Source organism: Schistocerca cancellata, chromosome 3 (genome assembly GCF_023864275.1).
Source record: "Schistocerca cancellata isolate TAMUIC-IGC-003103 chromosome 3, iqSchCanc2.1, whole genome shotgun sequence".
NCBI classification, from domain to species: domain Eukaryota; kingdom Metazoa; phylum Arthropoda; class Insecta; order Orthoptera; family Acrididae; genus Schistocerca; species Schistocerca cancellata.
Window position 1 is genome coordinate 941,873,649 of NC_064628.1, and position 19,540 is coordinate 941,893,188.

Genomic DNA, 19,540 nt, shown 5'->3' on the forward strand with positions numbered 1-19,540 from the left:
ATTTGAATTTGCGATATTTGCTTGAAAATGATGAATGGTCGATATTACAGTGGCAGTAAATAGAGATATCTGACCGCCGTAGGCGGTAATTAACATGAACATTGTGGACCCTTGCATAATTAAATTACTGTTTTCTTGTTGCTTGTTTAAACTTTTAGCTTTGGTTTCAGAAATCTATCTCACACCTTACCCTCAACACTGTCCTGCGTCAACTATTTTATGGTTAAGTTTTGCTTTGTTCTGTAAACTTTCAAACCCCTTTTCAGTGATATATTCTCATTTTTTGACTGTAGATAACTTTGTGGACAAATGTAGCAATAGTTACTTATTACGCCTAGATTCTTTGCAGTGGCAACAATTTTGACAGTTTTGGATAGGGTGGGTGGAGTACTAAACTTTTTTTTTGAATGTTAAATTACCATTAACGATGTACTAGTATCATTCGTAAAAACTCTTGTAACAGTAGCATGGCCCTATTTTAGTATGATTCTCAAACTGGGCTGCGTGCAACAAATATTTTAGTGTTGATACTGTATCACATTGCGCCTACAACAGACTCCTTACGGTGGCATGAACGAGTTGAAATATTTTCATAGTATTCCTTCACTGTAATTTCCAGCGACAGATCCTCTTGCACTCTCGGTTTAAAAAGAAAAAGAAAAGGAGACAGAAATGTCGACAGGGAAAAGTTAGTGGAAATCTGTGCATCTATAAAAAGATCGATTGTGAAGCACACAACTTCCATTTTCATTTAACAAAAGATGTTACCAAGATCCCAAGGAAATTTTGAGTCTACATAAGTTCACCAAGTGTGTCACTCGCAGACAAGTCTGCTCGCCAAATGCTAACCTCAAGTTTCAAATTCAGCGTTCACAAACTTATTCATGCTGGGGAATCGTACAGAAGTACCATTGTTTTACTGCCGCACGGGCTCCCTTAGGGAAATCATACAAATTGGTACTCCGGCAGTTGGGAAGCAGTTGAAAGATTTAAAAACAAGTAAGTCGTCATATCCAGATGGAACGCGGATCGGTTTTTAAAGAGAGTCGGAAACGACTGTAAAAGTGTATGAGGATAAAAGAATGCGCTCTTAGAAGTACAGACGAAGTCGTAACTTCGCTTTGTGCCGTGTCTTTGATGATATTCGTAGTTCAAAAATAATAAATTTCGTAATATTAATACAGCTGCAGATCGTCACGTCTATCTGTTCCTTGAGGTGCACGCATGTCTGAATGAACAGCTGTTACAGAAGAAATAATAAATTTCTATAGACAGAAAGTGTTCTGTTCACAAATAGCCTCGGATCTAGAAAGCGTCGTTCGTGCATAAGGCAGCTTTCCAATTTCTCGCGCGATGCCGTGTTAACCATGGATTACGATCAACAGAGACATTTCATATCCGAAAATCGTGAAACACCGTGCCCACTGCAGAGTGTTAACGAAGTTCTGAGCACGTGGAACGTTCCCTGACTTACGAGTGGCTCGGCGTCTTCTTGAGTAACAGAACCCAGTGCGGTGTCCTGTCTTGGCCCCGTCCGATTTTCATCTGTTTCCAAAACTTAAAGAACACCTTCATGGACTTGACTTTCATACCAACGAAGCGCTGCAAACAGAAGTGAGGCTAAGGCTCCGTCAACGAAGTCAAACACTCTACAGTGACGATATCAACAAACCGGTCTCTCGTTGGCAGAAATGCGTTCACCTCCAGAGTCACTATGTTGAGATATGAATATATAGATATGAAGAATAAGGATATAGAAAGTGAATTCAGTTGTTTATTTAAATGCTTTAAAGTTTTCACGTGGAACATTCGGAGGCATTACTTTTCAGCACATTGTCGTGCACAAGTGATTTGACTGGCAGGGTGGACGGCAATCTGCGGCTGTTTCCTGATGGCGTTCTAGAGAACGCGAAAGTGTCAGAGTTATGTGACCATAGGAGGATACGACGGACAAAATTTGTATTCGGTGTGTTGAATGGGGGCTTGCTCTAAATGTAGAAAAACCCGAGTGAGTGCAGATCAGCGGAAAAAAACAATCATGTGGCGATCGAATACCACATGAGTGCTGAGCTGCTTTGCACACTCACGTCGATCAAATGTCTGGGCGCAACGCTGCTACGCTACATCAAATGGGACGACTACGTAAGGGAGGTTGTAGGGAAGGCGAATGTTCGACTTAGGTCTCTTTTGGAGAGTTCTAGGAAAGTGTAGCTCAGTTATAAAGGAGACCTCGTCTAGAACAATTGTACTGCTCATTATTGGATACTACGCAAAAGTTAAGATTACTGGAAGATATTCATGCAATTCACTGGCGTGCCGCCAGATTTGTTACAGGTAACTTCGATTAAGACGCGAGTAACCCGAAAATACTTTGTGAAATCAGCTCGTAGTCCCTGGAGAGAATACGACATCCTTATTAAGCGGCATCTGATGTTGACTGCAGACCGATTCTACTGTAACAATGTAAGGACCACGAAGACAATATAGCGACATCAGGGCTCGTACCGAGGCATAAAGACAGTCGTTTCCACTTGCTCCATTTGCGAATGAAACAGGAAAATAAACCCTAGGAGTGGAGCAAGACACCCTCCACTGTGCACCGTTTAGTGGTTTGCGCAATGTGTATATAAGTGAAGATACACTGACACTTGAGGAAGCTATATACCACTAAGGTCTGAAAAATTTCAGTATGACACGGCAATGCAATCGAATTACGATACAAAGTTCCTTTTGAAATGCATGCATGGCTTTGAGTCGTGCTCGGGTAGCAAATAATAAGGCGACCGCTCGCGATAAGCGGCAGATCCGGGTTCGAGTCTAGGTCCGGTACAAATTTTCAGTGTCGTCATTCTATTCTCCAGCTGGTGGCACATATTCGCAATAATGAAAAGTTTCGAGGTTGGACCAGTACTCCATGTAGTCTGCCCCCATTTGAGAACAGTGCACAGAACTTTCCTACAACAGTGTGAAACTCCCATAAACGTGATTCTTTCACATATTGTTGTGCTGTTCACGTCGCGCGTCATATTGGCTTGAATGATTTTTATGTCGTCAAAGCGCTGACAATTGATATGAGACTACTGAACACTGCCTGCTCACAATTGACAGGTCGAATGCACAGCTGTTGCTTACAATTGTCAGTCCAAGCAGCGGCCTTAGTTACGGCACCGACGTCGCTTATACGCCAGGAATAAAATCAGTCCCGCAGCTTTATGAATGGACGGTGCAGGCCCGCAGGCGCTGTGGTCCTGAGGCAACAAAACACTTCCGTCCTGTCTGTCGCTGGCAGGTAGTACCCCCGCAGATTTCTCGCTTCTTTTGCAGAGTGGCAACCGTTGTTATGACGCTGTCCCACTTTCATTTTCCGTTGCTCCCTCGTCGAACACGAAACTGTCCGCCCCAAGGTCTGCAAATGTAGCCGAGCTGTCGTGACCGACTGTTTCCGTCAATTTTCACGTTTTATCTGGGCTCGCTGTTCCCAAGGTCCAGCTCTGCAGAATTACTCCCTCATTTTGGAAGTAATCTCAACGTGGGCTGCATATCTAATGGAAATAATGCCACAGCTTAGTATAGAGCGATGTCATGCAACAGGAACATAAACAATGCGCGTTGCCATTCTACCGATAGTGACGTGGTATTCGTAATTGTCTTTCGCCAACTCGGATGTCAGTTGACGGACGAATGAGTCTTGGTCACTTATCCACACGTGCGAATTGTGACATCTTGAGTTCACGCTGAGTGTGTAATGTCGCTTTCAGGCGACTTCACGCACCATCTTGACTTATTCAAGTATCGATCTACGTTTCCCTGACAAGCTTCCATTTGCGAGTGTAACAAATTGCGCTTTGAAATTTTTATTTCCTCGATCAAAGAAAGTAAATGGAGTATTAAAATGTTTTGTTTTCTATCAGATTTGATTATCAGTTTCTTGAAACCCCGAGTTAAAGGTATTTATAGAGCTGTACAGCTGTTTCAAATGGCTTCCTCTTTTCAAGCGCATTAAGGTTGTAAATCTTAATTGGGTACGTATGGCTGCAAGACTTTATCAGTCTCGCACGATGTTCAATTATAAATACAACAAAGTTTTGGTACACTGTATCATGCATACTGAACAAACGACTAACTACTGTGGGTTAGTAAATTTGCGTGTCGAATTAAAAAAGAGCTTTGCGTTCTTAAGACTTACTAAAAGCGGACTTTTAAATATTTAACAAGTCTGGAAGTATGTGATATGAACAGCTCAGTTATGGCTGAATATCTCGAAGGACATTCGAAAATTAGAAATAAAGTGTCAGATAGTGTTTGTCGAGCTCCTTATTTAATATCAATTTATGCACTCATAGGAGCTACGTCCGCCATATTTTCCATTTAGTCGCCAGGGATGTACCGGTATAGGTGTGTCATGAGTCTGCGTAAAAGCATCTATTTTCCGGCGTCGCATAAGCCTTCTGATTATGCTCCTAATCAATTTGTCATCGCCTGTTTCACGTGATCGTCATTCTGAAACGTTTCTCCGCTAGTTTTTAACTTTTGTTACTTTGGGGCCCGCAATGCGAAATATGTCTTTTAATGACATGATTATTATGAATAATAGCTAGCTACACTTCTATGTAAATTGTTTATATTTCATATCATTCAAAAAGAGCCCATTTCGGCATATGGAAATAATGCCACAGGTTCGTATAGAGCGACGTCATGCAACAGGAACATAAATAATGTGCGTTGCCGTTCCACCGATAGCGGAAGTTGTATATCGGTTTTTAGTTGGAAACAAACTAAAATTCGACATACGTGTCCAGTGTACATCTAGGAATAGGTAATAATTCTAAGAAAGACAGGACATGAGAGCTACGATGTTACGTAGCACTTGATAACGGCAATATGCCAAAGTGGGCTCATTGTGAATGATATAAAATATATAATATTTACATAGCAGTCTAGCTGGGTATTATTCATAGTAATTTCTGCGCCACGCTATGCGCAAGTTTAGAAAGAGATTATTTTTTTCTGTGGTCTTCTTAATCACACCTTACATGTTTAGAAAATAATTTATTACAGTTGGTAGTGGCAGCGGAAATATCCCACTTTTACTTAAGTGACATATACTTTGAGAGAGAATTGAACTGTACGACGGAAGGTCCCAATATCCCCGGCCATGTGTGTGTGTGACAATTCCCGTTTGCAAGATTTAATGTGCGGAAGGCTTTTGTCGTGAATGAATACCTTGCAAAAAGTACCGTTGGTATTTCTTTTCAGTTGTTCTTAAAAATTTCCATTAATCGCTTTGCATCAGATGTTGGTGTATATAGTTCTGTCGGTCTTGATTTTAGTGCTTAAATATTTCGAGGTCACTTCGGCAACGATGTATACTAGTTTTTAGTACCGTATATCCTTCAATAAATTGCTTAACGTTTGAAAGCAGGTTTCCATCGGAGAGTTTGGTCTCTTTTAAATTTGTCCACGAAGTCCGTTCTTTCAGCATCTCTGCGCAGTTGGTCGATCAGCGATCCTGCAGCCCTTTCTTATTTGGTTCAGGTCCCACACATTGGAGTACTACTGGTGTTCTCGTACAGTTCAAACGACTGTTTTTTTAAGCATTTTCTTTTGTACAATGACTGAGTGTTTCTGGTATCTGGCCAATGAACCAAAGACTGCTACCTTCTTTACCTACGACTCATCCTATGCGATCGTTCCATTTCATATCTCTACAAACTGTTACACCCAGGTATTTGTATGAGTTGACAGATTTCACTTGTAATTTGTTGATATTGTAGTCACTGTTCTTGTGTAGTAAGACGCTACTGTTTTTCATTTTGTGTAGAGCACAGTTTTACAGTTCCGATCATCTAAACCAAGTTGCCAGTCTTTGCAGTAGTTGTTATCAATTTTTTACATGCGCCCTGCCATTTCTCGTAGAAATAATATTGGGGAGGATCCTGTTTCGTTACATTTTCGTCACCTGCTCTGTTCGAGATTTTTTGTTTTATTTCTTTCTTCCTTTTTTTTACGATGTCGACGTGTGGTGCTGATATTAATACAATTCTGTGATTCAGTTAGAAAACCTGTAAGAATCACTCAGTGGTCCGTGAAAGATTACGTAATCATATGCGCGGCGACGCGTAGTCAGAATTACAAATTTCGTTACCTGTCCCAATGCAGCATTTGTTGTTAGTGGCCTGAAAACTGGTTTGATGCAGCCAGCTCTCCACGTCAGGGTCTATCCTGCGCAAATCTCGTCACCTGTACACAACTACTGCACGCCACGCACACTTCGTCCTGCTTGCTGCAGTCAAGTCTTGGTTTCCCTGTACAATTTTCACCTCTCTACCTCCCTCAGTTCCCTCCAAAACTAAACTCACGACTCTCTGTTGCCTATGGATGTCTTCTACCAAACTACCCTTTCTTTAGTCGACGCAATATAGAAAATCGCTTCCTTGTTTTTAATTTATCATGATAAAAGACGCATGCCGCAGAAAGTTGAAACGGCAAGTGGTCGTCGATCAGCGCTTTCGCCGTTTACCATGTATTCAGAGAACCACTTGTATGAATATCAAGAGCTCAGATGGAAACCCAGTTCTAAGCAAAGAAGGGAAAGCAGGAAGGTGGTAGGAGTATATAGAGGGTCTACACAAGGGCTATGTACTTGAGGATAATATTATGGAAATGGAAGAGGAGGTAGATGAAGATGAAATGGGAGTTACGATACTGCGTGAACAGTTTGACAGAGCACTGAAAGACCTAAGTCGAAACAAGGCCCCGGGAGTAGACAACATTCCATTAGAACTACTGACAGCCTTGGGCGAGCCAATCCTGACAAAACTCTACCATCTGGTGAGCAAGATGTATAAGACAGGCGAAATACCCTCAGACTTCAAGAAGGATATAATAATTCCAATCCCAAAGAAAGCAGGAATTGACAGATGTGAAAATTACCGAACTATCAGTTTAATAAGTAACAGCTGGAAAATACCAAGGCGAATTCTTTACAGACAAATGGAAAAACTAGTAGAAGCCGACCTCGGGGAAGATCAGTTTGGATTCCGTAGAAGTGTTGGAACACGTGAGGCAATACTCACCTTACGGCTTACCTTAGAAGAAAGATTAAGGAAAGGCAAACATACGTTTCTAGCATTTGTAGACTTAGAGAAAGTTTTTGACAATGTTGACTGGAATACTCTCTTTCAAATTCTAAAGGTGGCAGGGGTAAAATACAGGGAGCAAAAGGCTATTTACAATTGGTACAGAAACCAGATGGCAGTTATAAGAGTCGAAGGACATGAAAGGGTGGTTGGGAAGGGAGTAAGACAGGGCTGTAGCCTCTCCCTGATGTTATTCAATCTGTATATTGAACAAGCAGTAAAGGAAACAAAAGAAAAACTCGGAGTAAGTTTTAAAATCCATGGAGAAAAAATAAAAAATTTGAGGTTCACCGATGACATTGTAATTCTGTCAGAGACAGCAAAGGACTTGGAAGAGCAGTTGAACGGAATGGACAGTGTCTTGAAAGGGGGATATAAGATAAACATAAACAAAAGCAAAACGAGGATAATGGAATGTAGTCGAATTAAATCCGGTGATGCTGAGGGAATTATATTAGGACAGCAGAACGGATAAAAACGCTCTGTAATTCAATTCACGATTGAGCTAATCGTATACGAAGCTCATAGTTTTACATCTCTGTTGACTTCCAGCACATTTGTACAACGAATTTAGAAGTTATGAAAATATCTTGGAGCAGGAAATGGTTAAAAGTTAACATTATTTACAATTAACAACTGTCTCTAGATATTAAAACCTTAAAGTTTAATGAATATTGTTGTAAAATGCTAAGGCAAGAATCAGTGGTAGATAATTCTAGCCTTTTGGTATTTTCTAGAGCTCAACGTCTTGTTTGGTGTGTTGAGGTCCTGACTCAGAATGGTGGAAACATAGTTAATTTTCTGATGCCAATTGAGCGAGGAAGAATGAGAGAGAGAGACGGAAAGAGAGAGTTCGGTGCAGTGAAATTCAATGCATTGTAGAATCTGTGTATGTATGTATGTGTGCGTGTGTGTGTGTGTGTGTGTGTGTGTGTGTGTGTGTGCCGCGCGGGATTAGCCGAGCGGTCTAGGGCGCTGCAGTCACGGTCTGTGCGGCTGGTCCCGGCGGAGGTTCGAGTCCCTTGTGACAAGATAGTACGAATACCTGTATGCATAAATCAGCAATTTTTAAGAGAAATCGTTTCTCTTTCAGTTAAGATGTCATGCCTTATACCATTTTGTAAAAGATCTGTGAATCAGTGAACAACTAACAATCTAATTAGTTTATGCCAAAGTTTCTTTTGAGGTAGGTCCACAGCATGCATTAGACCAGTGAATGCCATATGAGGTAGTTATTCACTGAGCTGATAAATGCTACAGGCACATCTGAAAATAAGCTTTTGGAGTTACTACCAACAAAAACCGTGGGGAACACATGAAATGCTTACGTCTTAAAAGGAAAATGACAAAACGTATAGAAAACGTGTAGCAAGGATTGCTAAAAGGATCGTATTATTGTAAAAAAAACTTTTGATGCATCATATTGGTGGTTTAAACGACTGTTAAAATGTAAAATTTCTTACCTGAAAATGTCCAACTGCCGAAACGGGACTCTTCACATATGAATAACGAGTTTATAAAATCAGTATCCAGCAGAAAACTGAAAAATACTTCATGTTTCATTAACAGACTTTATTTCAATTGCAAGTATAGACCAAACATGATACGGTCCTTGAAACTCAACCGTCTACCACAGTCGTGTTGCAAATTAGATCTCTTATATTCTGCGACAAACTGATAGAACTGTAGCTCCACCAACGTAAACAATGTTTTTTTTTTTCCTTTCCTGTTTTGTTAGAATAGCATCACTGCTTTTTAGTTAGCTCTCTTATATGTAATCCACATGTTTGAAAAAGATGTCAGAGCTGCAACATAATCCGGATTTGGTCTCACCGATTTTCCTCGCAACGACATCCTTTATAAAACTACCCATGCTATTCTTGCGGTGTCACATTATAAGTAAAGTTTTCAACGGTAAGCTCCGACATCTTTAGTCAAATGGCTCTGAGCACTATGGGACTTAACTGCTGCGGTTATCAGTCCCCTAGAACTTAGAACTACTTAAAACTAAGCCGACCGCGGTGGCCGTGCGGTTCTGGCGCTGCAGTCCGGAACCGCGAGGCTGCTACGGTCGCAGGTTCGAATCCTGCCTCGGGCATGGGTTTGTGTGATGTCCTTAGGTTAGTTAGGTTTAAGTAGTTCTAAGTTCTAGGGGACTTATGACCTAAGATGTTGAGACCCATAGTGCCCAGAGTCATTTGAACCATTTTGAACTTAAAACTAACTAAACTAAGGACATCACACACATCCATACCCGAGGGAGTATTCGAACCTGCGACCGTAGCGGTCGCGCGGTTTTAGACTGTAGCGCCTAGATCAGCTCGGCCACTCCGGCCAGCTCTCATATTTACTCAGCAACAACTGATTTTCGTAATGCTTGTACAGATGTCCTCGACGTCCGCTGGAGCGAGTGAACAACTCGGCGAATTCCCTCAACATTCATCCCTCTTTTCCGTGCGCCACTAAGTTTGTGGTCGATGTCCCGGATAAAGTTAACGATGACGTAGTTGGAGTAGAGGGATAAAATTTTGTCGTATCAAACAGTTTTCAGTGCATTCATGAGGCTGTATTCAGCATCGAATGATTCCTGTGACCCATTTTCTCCTATTTTTAATGTGCCATTCGTATTCTGCACAAAGTTCGAAATCTGTGCCGATTGAGTGACGAATATATGCATACTTTTCCCGTCAATGAGATGTAAATACCAGAAACGCTCAGGCCAAAACTGCCGTTAACTGACTGAGCGTTTCTTTTATCCTCTTGGGCAGATGGAAATTAGATATTATGCCATGCCTATTCATGAGTATACCAGTTTTCGAACATTTGGTATCACAGAAACTCTGCAGGGCATTTGACGAATAGTTCTGATAGCTGGACGTCTTGGAGAGCACTAACTTCAAATCTCTATTCCCACCACTTTTTTTTTTCGGAAGACATGTTTCAGTCTTTTGATTTCGAAATGCAACTGGTCCCTGTGAAAAGCAATTGTAGCTCAGGGTACTGGTGCGTGTAAGAGCAATTGTTTGATCGTGTTCACAGGCTGTAACCAGTGCGAATGCCCCATTTTCCGCTTCAGTACAGATACATGGTGTACACAAATTTCTGCTACGAAGTTGTAGGACTTTAGAGGGGAGTGAGTGCACAATACAGGGTGATTCAAAAAGAATACCACAACTTTAGGAATTTAAAACTCTGCAACGACAAAAGGCAGAGCTAAGCACTATCTGTCGGCGAATTAAGGGAGCTATAAAGTTTCATTTAGTTGTACATTTGTTCGCTTGAGGCGCTGTTGACTAGGCGTCAGCGTCAGTTGATGCTAAGATGGCGACCGATCAACAGAAAGCTTTTTGTGTTATTGAGTACGGCAGAAGTGAATCGACGACAGTTGTTCAGCGTGCATTTCGAACGAAGTATGGTGTTAAACCTCCTGATAGGTGGTGTATTAAACGTTGGTATAAACAGTTTACAGAGAATGGGTGTTTGTGCAAAGGGAAAAGTTCTGGACAGCCAAGAACGAGTGATGAAAATGTAGCACGCATCCAGCAAGCATTTGTAATTCATTACGTTGGAACAAGAAGCACAACAATTCATATTTCAGCAGGATGGAGCGCCACCACATTGGCACTTATCTGTCCGTAACTACCTGAACGTCTATTACCCGAGGCGATGGATCGGCCGCCAGGCAGCCCGTGACAGAGCACGTCATCACTGGCCTCCAAGAAGCCCTGATCTTACCCCCTGCGATTTTTTCTTATGGGGGTATGTTAAGGATATGGTGTTTCGGTCACCTCTCCCAGCCACCATTGATGATTTGTAACGAGAAATAACAGCAGCTATCCAAACTGTTACGCCTGATATAGTACAGAGAGTGTGGAACGAGTTGGAGTATCGGGTTGATAATGCTCGAGTGTCTGGAGGGGGCCATATTGAACATCTCTGAACTTGTTTTTGAGTGAAAAAAAAACCTTTTTAAATACTCTTTGTAATATGTATAACAGAAGGTTATATTATGTTTCTTTCATTAAATACACATTTTTAAAGTTGTGGTATTCTTTTTGAATCACCTTGTATTTCGAGTAGGAACCAATGTCCGGAAACCTACCGTTTCCGTTCTATGACGGTTTCATTCCACATGTGTAACGCGTCCACGTCTTCTGAGTGAAACAGAAACGTCTCAGAGTTGCTTGTCCTGGTATGCAGTAGGGTAGACAGTACAATGTGCACTACATCAGATAGTCGCCGGTCGGTGTGGCCGAGCGGTTCTAGGCGCTTCAGTCTGGAACCGCGCGACCGCTACGGTCGCAGGTTCGAATCCTGCCTCGGGAATGGATGTGTGTAATGTCCTTAGGTTAGTTAGGTTTAAGTAGTTCTACGTTCTAGGGGACTGATGGCCTCAGATGTTAAGTCCCATAGTGCTCAGAGCCATTTGAACCATTAGAACCATCAGATCGTCACCTGATGTCACTGAACGTCGTATGCAAACTTTAGTTTACGAGACTCCTGTACAGACAGAGGAAGACTTGCTGGCACGAGTTCCGGCCGCTGGGTTACATGCTGAAGAGACACCAGGGGGAGGGGAGTGTGTGAACCAGAACGTGGTTGGTCGGTATAGTGTTTTAACAAAGACGGAGGTCGCCATATCTAGCCGCTGTTGTAACGCATCAGTACTGTTCTGTACGTGCAGTAATCTGGGTTGTGTTCTGTTTTGGAATAATGTAAACATGTAATGTTTAAGTGTTCATACAAACAAATGTGCTTAAGTGATGAATGGATGTTTCTTTGCGTTCCCTATGGAACTGTTACCGAATAATGGCGCTGCACCACTCGTAATTCAGTTCCTCTAGTAGAAGTGGATAAGTTAAACATCTCAATTGTAACCGTCATAGAACTGAAACGGTACGATATTGCTTCCTGTTCAAAATATTATGCACTCACTCTCTACTACAAGCCTCTGAAGTTTGTAACGGGAATTACCGAACACCCTGATGGAGAACTGTACGCATTCGGACACCATTAACGAAGTAATTTTAACTAGCAGATCGAACTTCATTCCTACCAAAATGAAATATCCGACACGATCACGGCGCTTGCGCTAGTTGTTTGGAACTACCACAACATTAGTTGCATATTCCAAACGTTCTCTGAACGTATTCATGTTTAAAGTATTCTAAATGTAGTTAAGTGTTGTTACTCAGTATCATAAAGCGAAAAAGGGGATGTAATAAGTATCAGGCCACGTGTATAACCGTTTAAAAGAAGAGAACGACTGCTTTCTGGATTTTTTTTTTCTCTCCGGGTTAATCCAATTTCTCGCGCCTTCGCTTGAAAAATTTAATCTCGGTAAAGTAGCTGGCGCCGCCTAGAGACCTAACGCAATGAACGGTGCACCAGTTTTGCTAAGTTTATAAGCTAATTTATTAGCGTTGGTTCCTAATTTACGCCATCAGATTTCTACTGAACCCCCAACTGCCTCCATTCACAGTGGCGCAGTTGAAGACTGCCCTGCTAATTCTGCTCCGGTGTCAGTTGTAGCCACTCTAATGCTGGTGACCGCAACCTGTGTGAAAATTCTTAGAACAAGTTTTAGGAATTAGAAAATTCAGAAGCATTATTTGTGGAGGCAACAATCGTAGGTTTTAAAAAGGTGTACAACTCTATTCACAGAAATGCACAACAGTTTCGACTAGGTAACAAAACAACAGGAAAGTAACTTTAAAATTCATAGGAGAACTGCCAAAAAATTTTAAAATAAAATCAGGAATAAGGTAGGGAGGTAGCTCGCCGCTCCTACTTCTTACCTTTGCGTTAGAGACACCTGGCAGAGACTGGCTCAAATGGTTCAAATGGCTCTGAGCGCTATGGGACTTATCATCTGAGGTCTTCAGTCCCCTAGAACTTAAACCTAACTAACCTAAGGACATCACACACATCCATGCCCGAGGCAGGATTCGAACCTGCGACCGTAGCGGTCGAACGGATCCAGACCAAAGCGCCTAGAGCCTCTCGGTCACAGCGGCTGGCGCAGAGACTGGAAGAAAGCCATAAACACCAAGGTTATGCACCTGGGATTAAAGAAAGACAAGACCGCTGAAGATGGTCTAGCATTTACTGATGACACGGTGCATATTACAGACTCACCTGAAAGCGTAAAAGAAAATTACAAAGCTACAACGTCAAACAGCAAAAGCAGAATTACAAATAGCATTTGAAAAAAAAAGAACAGCTCATGACAAAGATGAGAAATTCACTTCAAAAACTTCAAATACACAATATGTAAAGTATATTGGTTTAAACATTTTGGAGAATGAATATCAAACAACATGAAAGAAAATGCAGCAACGGAGAGTAGAATACGTCAGATGGAGGCGGGCTTTCAGTTAACCAGAGACGTCTATACTAAAACTCTTTGTCCTAGAATTAAAAAATGAAGCAGTAGGCAACGGTGGTCAGACTGGAGATACTCAGTGTAGTGAAAACTGTTAAGCTCACTACGAAAGGAGAGCTGGGAAAGGAAGAAAAAAACTGAAAGCAACAAACCTAAGAAAAATACTAGGACCCAAAGGCAGCAGTGAATCAGAATGTAAATTAAGATATATACGTCGTAATTGAGAAGTTAACAAATGCAATGGGAATTAAAATTCAGTGGGCACGTATGCAGGTGAATAATGACAAAACAACTAAACAAATCTCTGGTTTCCTTAACAATTACAAATGCACAATCACGTGGAAGTGTATGAAGTTTCCGAAAGTGTACCAAATAACCGCTCGAACAGTGTCAAGCCGGCATCTTGTTCGAGTACTCCAGTCTTCAATGTCGTCTTCCACTACAACCGACGGCATCACCAAGGCAGAGGGAGCCATTTCAGATGAGATAAGTGCCTGCGCAAATAATGAAATAGTGTTTGTCTCTGAAGTTCAAGTCACCTAGTATGAGTAATTCTGAGAACAGAAGTGAGCCGGTTAGAACGAAATCAGAGCGTGAAAGTGTAACTAGTAGGGATTAATTCAACCAATCAGCTTGCCCAGAAGTTGTCAGATTACCCCTGAAACTGTATCAGCTTCCCTTCGAAGTGTATCACTTTGCTCCTCTTGGACTGGTCAGTTTGCCCCAGTAGCTGTACTGCACACAGCTTTAGGATACCTACGCTCAGTGCCCAGTGGCACTCCAGACCATCACTCCTGGTTGTGGTGGGAGGGAGACAGGTTGGAAACCCACTGTTGTCCAGGAAGTCTCAGTGACTGACGTAGATCGTCTCCAGTGATGAGTCCCGCTTCGAATTAAACCCCGATTACTAGCGAAGACGTGTCTGGAGACGTCCATGACAGCGGTGGGACACCAACGTGTTGGTCGCCCGCTATAATGGCCTGAGAAGCGGGAGTGGGCTGCCATTTCTCTTCGTAGCAGGAGCCCTTTGGTTGTCATCCGCTGTACACTTACACCACAACGGTACGCCGACGATATGCTGCTCCCTGTTTAGTTGCCCCTCAGGACAAGCCACCCTGGGTTTACGTTTCAGCAAGACAATGCTCGTCCGCATACGGAGAGTGTTTACTGCTTGTCTTCGTGGTGGCCAGCAAGGTGTCCGCAGTTGAGAAAGTCTGGAGCACTGTGGGTAGGAAGCTCCTACTAAATTGGGATTTTGACGAGTTACCACGCCATTTGACAGAATTTGGAACGACTTCCCCAGTAGGCACACACACACACACACACACACACACACACACACACACACACACACACACACTCAAAGAGAGAGGGTTTTTTTTACATACAGAATAAAATCGACCGCCTCTGTACCCAAATGTTCAGTGTCACTGCCTTAGGTTCAAATGGTTCAAATGGCTCTGAGCACTATGGGACTCAACTGATGTGGTCATCAGTCCCCTAGAACTTAGAACTACTTAAACCTAACTAACCTAAGGACATCACACACATCCATGCCCGAGGCAGGATTCGAACCTGCGACCGTAGCGGTCGTGCGGTTCCAGACTGTAGCGCCTTTAACCGCCGGGCCACGCCGGCCACTGCATTAGGTACGGAAGCAAAGTGTGTCCTCAGATTTACCTGAGGTAGGTGGGTCTGGAAATAGCAGTTGAAAAAGAGAAGCTTCTTGAAAATACCTAAAATCGCCACATCAACTGCGACTGGTCTGCTAAGTTCACTGGCGGACATATCTTCGTTAAAAATAGCCCACATTTGGAAGTTTGTAATTTGTGTAGCTATCCTGCATCAACCTGTCCCAAAACGCTTAAAACTCTAATGCTGAGATACTTCTTGCGAGATGAACCGTCTTATACCTGCAAATTGTGCAGAATAAATTTCCACACATTCTAATTTTACCATGTTGCTGTAATATGTACCAATCAAATACGATAGACAATAACATCTACGAGTAAAATGTTACTGCAAATTGACTGTCGATTTCTATGGCAGCTTCTGTTATACTTGTAAAGGTGGACATTGTCTTATCTTTTCACAAGGACATACAGGCTTGCTGCCACATAGGATATTAACGCAAGAGAAGGGAAATTTCATGTCATGCAACAGCTGTGGTACACCATCTTGATGTAGACATTGTCTTCCGCGGAATTCATTACGATTTGTATATGCAAATGTTATTAAAAAATCTAACTTCAACTGTTCCCTTTTAATTTGCCGCCACCTCATTTGTTTCTAGAAACTGGAGGTTACAGCTAGGAGATGAACATTAGGAAGAAGACCTGTGGGAACAAGACTCAGCTCGTCTATTTCCAGCCTCTCAGAGAAAACAACTTTCTTAAGTACTGCGAAATAATAGAAGCTGAACAAGTGAACTAAAATTTATGCCCCATACGGGACTTGAGCCGGGGTCTCCTGCTTACTTCACAGGTGTTGTAGCCGTCACACCACCAAAAAAAGTATATGTAACTGATCTGGACGGGGTACCCTAGTTTAGTGCCCTCCCTAACGCAAACTTCTGTTCATTCCTTCAGCCTATTTTGCCCTTCTTACATCGTCAGTAGTACAGAGGCTCTCTGGTATTAGAACCAGATTTGTACGTAATGGGGAAATCCTGCCTGTGCCTCAGGCATGAATTGAAGTTTGTGTTGGGGAGAGTATTCCACTACTGTAACCACGAAGCTGTATTCCCTATACTGCGATAGAGGTGTAATAGCTAGCACTTGTGTATAATAATCAGGAGACCTGAGTTCAAGCCCTGGCTCTGGCATAAACTCTAATTCGTTTCTTCAGCTTCTATAATTATTGTAGATAAAGTTGAGACTCACATTTCTGAAGCTAAATTTAATTACATCAGATCTATTAACTATGCCTGAAGTAAAGGCAGGCTTTCTCTAGCTGAGGTGCTATTACAATACCAGAGAGTCTTAGCAAATACTGACAATGTAAGAAGGAGAACATAGATTGAAAGTTCGAAGTGAAGTTTGTGTTAGGGAGGGCACTGGACTATGGTAGTTATGAGCAGCAGTGTTATTCATACTGCCATGGTGCTATATTGGCTATCAATCTGACTTGTAAGCAGGAGACCTGGGCTGAAGTCTGAGGTTTGGCACAGATTTTAATTCGTTTCTTCAGCTTCTATAGTTACTGTAGATAAAGTTTAGACTCATATGTCCCAAAAAAATTTAATTACATTTTCTCAAGTTCCTTAGGTATATGTGTTTCCTTACACTGGAAAACTGGCGTTTTCTGGGGAATGTAATAAGGCAAGCCCTGACTCAACGAAAGATAAGAAATCTCTACTGACATTGTAACGTCGCGAGTCAATACGCAATAGCATTTTATTGCAGTAAGCTTCCTTGCAGTAAAGGCTCGTAGCTTTGGAGACGTTGGCGGTGGCAATATACAGCTGCTGGTATTTTAGCGTGACTCACTCGCACCTGTTACCAGGATAGCCGTGGAAAGCGCAACCTGTGTTAGTTCGAGCGACAGAATATTCAAGAAACTAAATAAACTGTATTAAATATTATTCAATTTTGTTAAAAGTCACCATACAGCCCTTTGTTATGAAAAGGAAGGCTGTCTTAAAATCGCAGCTTTGTAGCAGAGATACTTACAGATTTAGTGACAATTACATAAAACACCAAAAACAGACACTTATAAGATTAAACTCAGTCAGGATTCATGGCAGTTTGTCTTTTAGTATCGTTTGTAATTATTACTGAAGTTCACTAAATAGCGGAACAATTTTATTTGGATTTTTAATAATTGAAAACGTTCAATATTTTTAATTTCTGTAACATAAAATTCAGAAAGGATTAATATATAATTAATAAGTATTTGTTTTGTTGTGTGAATAAATGAGAGGGAGTGAGAGTGTATATGTGGGACATACGTAAAGATTCAATGTTATCTTATGTTAAACATTAAGTAACTACGCCATGGGAAAGTGAGAATCAAGCAGTTGCAATGAAAGCTGTAATTTCAGTACCTTGCTGATGACGTATGTCCAAGGGCACTTGCTTTTGTAAGAAGGCAGCCAGAGTAGCCATTTGCAGAGTAATGAGTTTCTAAAGTCATTTTAAGATTAGTTTTCTTTTCGTTCAGTTTTGTTCAACATTTTATAAAGATTTGCATGATGAAGCGACATAAATGCATCTGTGAATATTGATTGGCGTAGGACAGTTTTGGCGCGAGGAAGAACTTAAAGAATTGATTTGATTGGCTGGTCATTTTGAACAACCAATCAGAATTCAGCATTTCCCGCGCTCTACCAAGTAGTTACAGGCACTGGAAGGAAAGGAAGGGGATCAGTCGTTGGCTAGCTGTCGGACGTATAGGTCATGTTGGACGTGTCCCTCTATGTTATGAGTAAAATGAAGACATTTTGCGTCCGGATGGTATTGCCGCGAAAGCAGTTGTATTTACGGACAGATTGTGGAAATTTGAGCTTTGTGAAGTGTTTCGTTGGAAAGATAAACGCGTGCGAACTTTCGGCCTTTGCAGAATTCCGCATAGCATGATTAATATTCATCTATGGAATAGTTGGTGAGCAGTTTCTTTATTAGAAATACTCTGATAAAGACCGAATGTGAAACTCGTATATTGTAGCAGAGCATTGACTATAGATCACGTAATAATTCGGGTCAGACTTAATTACATTTCTGGCTGTCTTGCTGGAGTATGGTGTTGTATGAACTGTGAGCTGAGGACAATGATAGTAATCGTTTAAATAAATATGGGCTGATGGCTAATTCTTTAATTTTGAACCTAAAGTAATAAAGAACTTCTTGCGGAATTTTGACATTGTTCTAAAAGAATGAAGCAAAGGCCCTACAACCGAAAATCGGAGTATTACTTCATTATTTGCACTATGTCTTTTACCTATGAACAGAATAGTTACCAGTTTTCCATTTATCCTAATCATTGCATCATTAATTCGGGTCGGACTTGAGTACATTTCTGACTGTCTTGCGTGTGTACGGGTTTGACTGAACTATAAGCTGAGGACTATGATATTAATCGTTTAAATTAATATGGGCTGATGGCTAATTCTTTAATTTTGAACCTAAAGAAAAAAAGAACTTCTTTCGGAATTGTGACATTTTTTTAAAGGAATGATCAAAGGCCCTCAATCCGAAAATCGTTGTAAGAAATTACACGATAGCTTGCTTCTAGAGTTTAGACGGACTTTGCATACGTAAGTATTGATGATGTTTTCCTTCAACGCTGCTTTCAATACCGTCTGAACAGCGTCTACGTATGCAGAGAATCGGGCTGGTGACCAGACGCCATACTGAGCTAGGTGGAACTTTTGTAGTGCACAGTACGACGAAATACAGTGGTCAAACAATTACGCAATGCAATAGAATTATAAACCCGCCCAGCCGCAACATAACAGGGAGGTTTGGGTATAGCAGCAGTAATGCTCTCTTAGAAAAATTCCAGTTGATGCTGAAGCACTGGGAAACATTCAATAACATTGTGCTGGATCAGCTGCGAGTTGTTAGAGCAGAGTTGGGAAGTCGATAACAAATAAAAGAATTTAGGTATTCTCTGGATTATCCAGTCTGTCATTCAGACATTTCCATCATCTGTGAATATAATTTGTTTGTCATATCCATGGATACATGTTTTTTTTTCATTTAATGTCACAGGATCTGTGGTCCTTGTGGTCGAGTGTATTCGAGATAAGATCTTGCAGCAACAGGAACGTTTTCTGGGAAGGGTTTGGAAGTATATGGAGGGTATAAAAACCAGAGATTCCAATTTGAGAAAGTCATTCCTGCTTTATCATCGGTGCTGTGAAACTGTTTGAAGCTCCTGGGAAATATCTCCAAGAAAATAAGCGGTGAAGCTTTATCTACACTGAAAAAAGTGGTGGAGTTGATAATAAAACATATGATAGTATTTTTCCCCTTTTATGAACCCTATCATTCAGCCATTATGTTTGTCATATCTG